The sequence below is a fragment of the Melanerpes formicivorus genome, unplaced genomic scaffold (genome assembly GCF_026170545.1).
Source record: "Melanerpes formicivorus ecotype bairdi unplaced genomic scaffold, bMelFor1.0.p_v2 SCAF_1303, whole genome shotgun sequence".
Classification (NCBI taxonomy): Eukaryota; Metazoa; Chordata; class Aves; order Piciformes; family Picidae; genus Melanerpes; species Melanerpes formicivorus.
This window is the reverse complement of record NW_027143655.1, coordinates 15,001-20,000: the sequence shown is the minus strand read 5'-3', so window position 1 is coordinate 20,000 and position 5,000 is coordinate 15,001.

The following is a 5,000-nucleotide window of genomic DNA, read 5'->3' as shown; positions in this document are numbered from 1 at the left end:
CCAGCGGCCGCTCCAAACCGCCGCGCCTTTGCTCGGCCCCGCGGGTCCCCTCTCTGACCCGGGGGAAAGCCACCGAGAAGCCAGACGGACCCCTGCCCAGCCGCCCGGCGGGTGGCTTGGAGCAGCCGCTCGGCAGCGCTGCCCTGGGAGTGCTCGGCGTCACTCGTTCCCTCATATACGGAACTGGAGGGCCGTCAGCTCCGCGAGCGCACAACCAGCCGACCTCCGCCCAGCGGCAGGTCGCAGAAATCACGCCGGCTTGTACGATGACGTAGGCGGAGGCAGAGCGCAACAGCGACCCCTTGGCGACAAGCGCGATCTCCGCGGAGAGCACGTCTACTCGCCGAGGGAGAGCACGTCTACTCGCCCAGGGAGAGCACGTCTACTCGCCGAGGGAGAGCACGTCTACTCGCCGAGGGAGAGCACGTCTACTCGCCGAGGGAGAGCACGTCTACTTGCCGAGGGAGAGCACGTCTACTCGCCCAGGGAGAGCACGTCTACTCGCCGAGGGAGAGCACGTCTACTCGCCGAGGGAGAGCACGTCTACTCGCCGAGGGAGAGCACGTCTACTCGCCCAGGGAGAGCACGTCTACTCGCCCAGGGAGAGCACGTCTACTCGCCGAGGGAGAGCACGTCTACTCGCCCAGGGAGAGCACGTCTACTCGCCGAGGGAGAGCACGTCTACTCGCCCAGGGAGAGCACGTCTACTCGCCGAGGGAGAGCACGTCTACTCGCCGAGGGAGAGCACGTCTACCTCCCGGCTGAGGGAGAGCACGGGGGGGGGGGGACAAAGACAGGCGGCAGCAGCTTCGGTGAACGTCACCCGGGAGGCGACCGGGGCCCTCCCGGGACCGTCCCGGGAAGACGACGTTCGGCACGAGATCCCGGCCGCGGCCGGAGCGGCTCGAATCCCCGCGGTCCCGGCAGCAGCCGGAGCCGCTCGCCGTTCGGGCTCCCGGCACCCTACGGATCCGGCGACTCGTTCGCCGGCGGCGGGGGGAGGCAGTGGAGGGGGTGCGGGCAGAAGCGGCAGCGGAGGCGGAGGGGGGGGGGGGGGCTCGGAGACAGCCGTCAGCCGCTTCGGTGAACGTCACCCGGCCGGCGACCGGGACCGGCCCGGGAAGCCATCGTCTGGCCCCGGATCCCGGCCGCGGCCGGACCGGCTCGAAGCCCCGCGGTCCCGGCACGGGGGAACCCCAAAGCCTGGCGGCAGCCGCTTCGCTGAACGTCACCCGGCCGGCGACCGGGGCCGTCCCGGGGCCGTCCCGGGATGCCGGCTTCCGGCACGGGGTCCCGGCCGCGGCCGGAGCGGCTCGAATCCTCGCGGTCCCGGCAGCAGCCGGAGCCGCTCGCCGTTCGGGCTCCCGGCACCCTACGGATCCGGCGACTCGTTCACCGGCGGCGGGGGGAGGCAGTGGAGGGGGTGCGGGCAGAAGCGGCAGCGGAGGCGGAGGGGGGTGGGGCTCGAAGACAGCCGTCAGCCGCTTCGGTGAACGTCACCCGGCCGGCGACCGCGGCCGTTCCGGGGCCGTCCCGGGAAGCCTGCGACAGGCACGGGGTCCCGGCCTCGGCCGGACCCGCACTGGGTGCCGCCGCCTCGGGCTCCCGGCACCCTACGGATCCGGCGACTCGTTCGCCGGCGGCGGGGGGAGGCAGTGGAGGCGGTGCGGGGAGAAGCGGCAGCGGAGGCGGAGGGGGGGCGGGGGGGACGATAGTGGCGGGGGGCGGGGGGTGCTCGAAGGCAGCCGGCAGCCGGTTCGGCGAACATTCGCCGGGGCGGGGGGGCGACCTGTCCGTGCCCGGGGCAGCCCCGGGAAGCCGGCAGCCAGCACGGGGTCCCGGCAGCACCTGTTCCCTGCCCTGGGACTTGCCGTGCCCGGCGGCCGGTTGCCGGGTGGGGGGAGCGATGAGAGGCGGGGCGCAGCGGCCGGGGCAGCGCCGGGCCGCAGCGGGGGGCTGGGCGGGTGGGGTAGGCGTCGAGCGGCAAGCCCTCGGCTGCAGCGAATGTTCGGCGGTGCGGGGGGGGGGGGGGACGGGACGACACGTTGGGGGCGCCGAGTCCGAGCCACCCCCGGCCCCAGGGGCGGCCGGAGGGGGGAGGCCGGTGCCTGGCCCTGGGAGCTGCTGGGCGCCGGATGGCCGAGGGTGCGTCAGAAGCCGCCCGAGCGGTCGAGCAGGTCCTCCAGAAAGGCCTAGGGTGGCTTCGAGGGCCCCGGGAGCAGTCGAGGGAGGCCTCCAGGCAGGTCTGGAGTGGATGGGAGGCCTTCCAAAGCAGACAAGGGAGGCTGCCAGCGGGGCCTAGGCTGGCACTGCAGCCTGTAAATGGTTGGGGGGGGGGCCTCTGGTGCGGCCTGGAGTCTCTGGGTGGCGTCCAGAGAGGTGCAAAAGATCCTCTGGTGCGGTCTGTGGTGGCTGAGAAGCCTGCAGAGCGTGCGGGGGAGGCTTCTGGTGCGGCCTGGGGTGGGTCGGAAGCCTGCAGAGCGTGCGGGAGAGGCTTCTGGTGCGGCCTGGGGTGGCTGAGAAGCCTGCAGAGCGTGCGGGGGAGGCTTCTGGTGCGGCCTGGGGTGGCTGAGAAGCCTACAGAGCGTGCGGGGGAGGCTTCTGGTGCGGCCTGGGGTGGGTCGGAAGCCTGCAGAGCGTGCGGGAGAGGCTTCTGCTGCGGCCTGGGGTGGGTCGGAAGCCTGCAGAGCGTGCGGGAGAGGCTTCTGTTGGGGCCTGGGGTGGCTGAGAAGCCTGCAGAGCGTGCGGGAGAGGCTTCTGCTGCGGCCTGGGGTGGCTGAGAAGCCTGCAGAGCGTGCGGGAGAGGCTTCTGCTGCGGCCTGGGGTGGCTGAGAAGCCTGCAGAGCGTGCGGGAGAGGCTTCTGCTGCGGCCTGGGGTGGCTGAGAAGCCTGCAGAGCGTGCGGGAGAGGCTTCTGGTGCGGCCTGGGGTGGCTGAGAAGCCTGCAGGGCGTGCGGGAGAGGCTTCTGCTGCGGCCTGGGGTGGGTCGGAAGCCTGCAGAGCGTGCGGGAGAGGCTTCTGGTGCGGCCTGGGGTGGCTGAGAAGCCTGCAGAGCGTGCGGGAGAGGCTTCTGGTGCGGCCTGGGGTGGCTGAGAAGCCTGCAGTGCGTGCGGGGGAGGCTTCTGGTGCGGCCTGGGGTGGCTGAGAAGCCTGCAGAGCGTGCGGAAGAGGCTTCTGGTGCGGCCTGGGGTGGCTGAGAAGCCTGCAGAGCGTGCGGGAGAGGCTTCTGGTGCGGCCTGGGGTGGCTGAGAAGCCTGCAGAGCGTGCGGAAGAGGTTTCTGGTGCGGCCTGGGGTGGCTGAGAAGCCTGCAGAGCGTGCGGGAGAGGCTTCTGCTGCGGCCTGGGGTGGCTGAGAAGCCTGCAGAGCGTGCGGGGGAGGCTTCTGGTGCGGCCTGGGGTGGCTGAGAAGCCTGCAGAGCGTGCGGGGGAGGCTTCTGGTGCGGCCTGGGGTGGCTGAGAAGCCTGCAGAGCGTGCGGGAGAGGCTTCTGGTGCGGCCTGGGGTGGCTGAGAAGCCTGCAGAGCGTGCGGGAGAGGCTTCTGGTGCGGCCTGGGGTGGCTGAGAAGCCTGCAGAGCGTGCGGGAGAGGCTTCTGGTGCGGCCTGGGGTGGCTGAGAAGCCTGCAGAGCGTGCGGGAGAGGCTTCTGCTGCGGCCTGGGGTGGCTGAGAAGCCTGCAGAGCGTGCGGGAGAGGCTTCTGCTGCGGCCTGGGGTGGCTGAGAAGCCTGCAGAGCGTGCGGGAGAGGCTTCTGGTGCGGCCTGGGGTGGGTCGGAAGCCTGCAGAGCGTGCGGGGGAGGCTTCTGCTGCGGCCTGGGGTCTCTGGGTGGCCTCTAGAGAGGTGCAAAAGACCCTCTGGGTTGGGCTGGGGTGGCTCTTGGACCCCTGCCACACAGTGGAGAGAGGCCTCCGGCCCGCCACCTGTGTCCCTGTGTGCCTGAGTGCCTGTGTCCCTGTGTCCCTGTGTCCCTGAGTGCCTGAGTGCCTGTGTCCCTGTGTCCCTGTGTCCCTGAGTGCCTGAGTGCCTGAGTGCCTGTGTCCCTGTGTCCTTGTGTCCCTGTGTCCCTGTGTCCCTGTGTGCCTGAGTGCCTGTGTCCCTGTGTCCCTGTCTGTGTACCTGTGTGCGAGAGTGTCCGGCACGCCACCCAGCGGCGGCGGGCAAGCAGGTAGGCGGGTGGGCGGGCCGGCGAGGGCCAGTGTGAGTTTGGGGGGTGGGAGGGGAGGCGGCAGCTGGAAGCGTCAGAGGAGGGGGCGTGGCTCCGGCTGGCCCCGGGAGCAGGTTCCCGGGACCGGGACCGGCTGGACCCGGCGGGTGGTTGATCCCGGGGCGGGGGGCAGAGGCGGCGGGAAGCGGCAGCTGCGTGTGCGGCGGGGGGGTGGAGGGCGAACCGCGGCGGGAAGCGGATGCTTCAGAGCAGGTTACGGGGGCGGGGACGGACGACACCACCTGTCCCCGCCCCGGGACGGGCTGGACCCGGCGCCCTGGACCCGGCGCCGTGTACCCGCCGCCGCCCCCGCCGCCGCCCCCCTCCGCCACCCTGGGACCCCGACGTTTTTTGGCGCCCGCGCCTTTTTTTGCTCCCCGCCTGCCCGCGCTGCCCCGGGCCCTCCCCCGGGGCGGGGCGGGAGGGAGGGACGGACGGACGGGTAGCCGGGGATCTCCGAGCGCGCGCCACCAGACCGAGGCGGGTCCCGGCGGCGGCGGCGGCGGCGGCGGCGGCGGCGGCGGCGGCAGCAGCAAGCGACGGCGGGGGGGGGCAGGCTAGGGAGAGAGGGGGAGCGGCATGCGGTAGGGCTGGGGGGTTTGTTTCGGGGGGGAGGGGTGGGGGGGGGTGGCAGCGGTCAGCGAGAGCGGGGAGAGGGGGAGCGGCATGCGGTAGGGCTGGGGTGTTTTTGGGGTGGGGGCGTTGGGGGGATTAGCGGGCGGGCGGGCAGCCCAGCCAAGCGGCAAGCCGGGGGGCGGGCGAGGGCGGCTTTAGGGCCGGAGGAGCGGAGCGCAACCTCCC